This window comes from Sinocyclocheilus rhinocerous, unplaced genomic scaffold (genome assembly GCF_001515625.1).
Source record: "Sinocyclocheilus rhinocerous isolate Xijiao unplaced genomic scaffold, SAMN03320098_v1.1 C35312506, whole genome shotgun sequence".
Lineage (NCBI taxonomy): Eukaryota > Metazoa > Chordata > Actinopteri > Cypriniformes > Cyprinidae > Sinocyclocheilus > Sinocyclocheilus rhinocerous.
This window is the reverse complement of record NW_015746947.1, coordinates 1-438: the sequence shown is the minus strand read 5'-3', so window position 1 is coordinate 438 and position 438 is coordinate 1. Positions and strand designations below refer to the sequence as shown.

Genomic DNA, 438 nt, shown 5'->3' with positions numbered 1-438 from the left:
CTGCTAACCCACGGATTCCCCGCTGACCCTGATCACCCTAAACAATATTACATTAACAAAACACTACATCAATAAGCACCAAGTTGGTGTTCACAGTTAAAGACCCCAATGAAACAGGAAGTTAGAAGATTGACATAAATGGAAATCTCACACTCAAAACTTCAGTTTTCATTTGATAGGTTTTTAAGATGATTTTTTAAAGTTTAACATGTGAGAAAACATGAGAGAATAGTAAAAGAGATACTTTTTCACCCTGGATGCCCACTCCTGCTGTTCCTTCAGGGCCCCTCAACCCAGGGGCTCCTGGTTCTCCCTGAAATACACACAGTGATGAATGTGTGTGGCCTTTTCTAAGGTGCTGATGCTAAGTCTTGGCTGAAATGATTCATGATGAAAGTGTGCCTGGTACCTTCTGCCCTGGAGCTCCATCTTCTCCTG

The 438-nt window shown here is 42.2% G+C and overlaps 1 long non-coding RNA gene across 1 annotated transcript; it reads right to left on the bottom strand.

Moving 5' to 3' along the window:
* Position 1: 1 nt before the first annotated feature.
* Positions 2–438, bottom strand: LOC107734811 (uncharacterized). The gene is made up of 3 exons (XR_001639175.1): positions 410–438; positions 245–313; positions 2–37 (listed from the first exon to the last, which is right to left on the bottom strand). It is a non-coding gene; the product is annotated as an uncharacterized LOC107734811 (long non-coding RNA).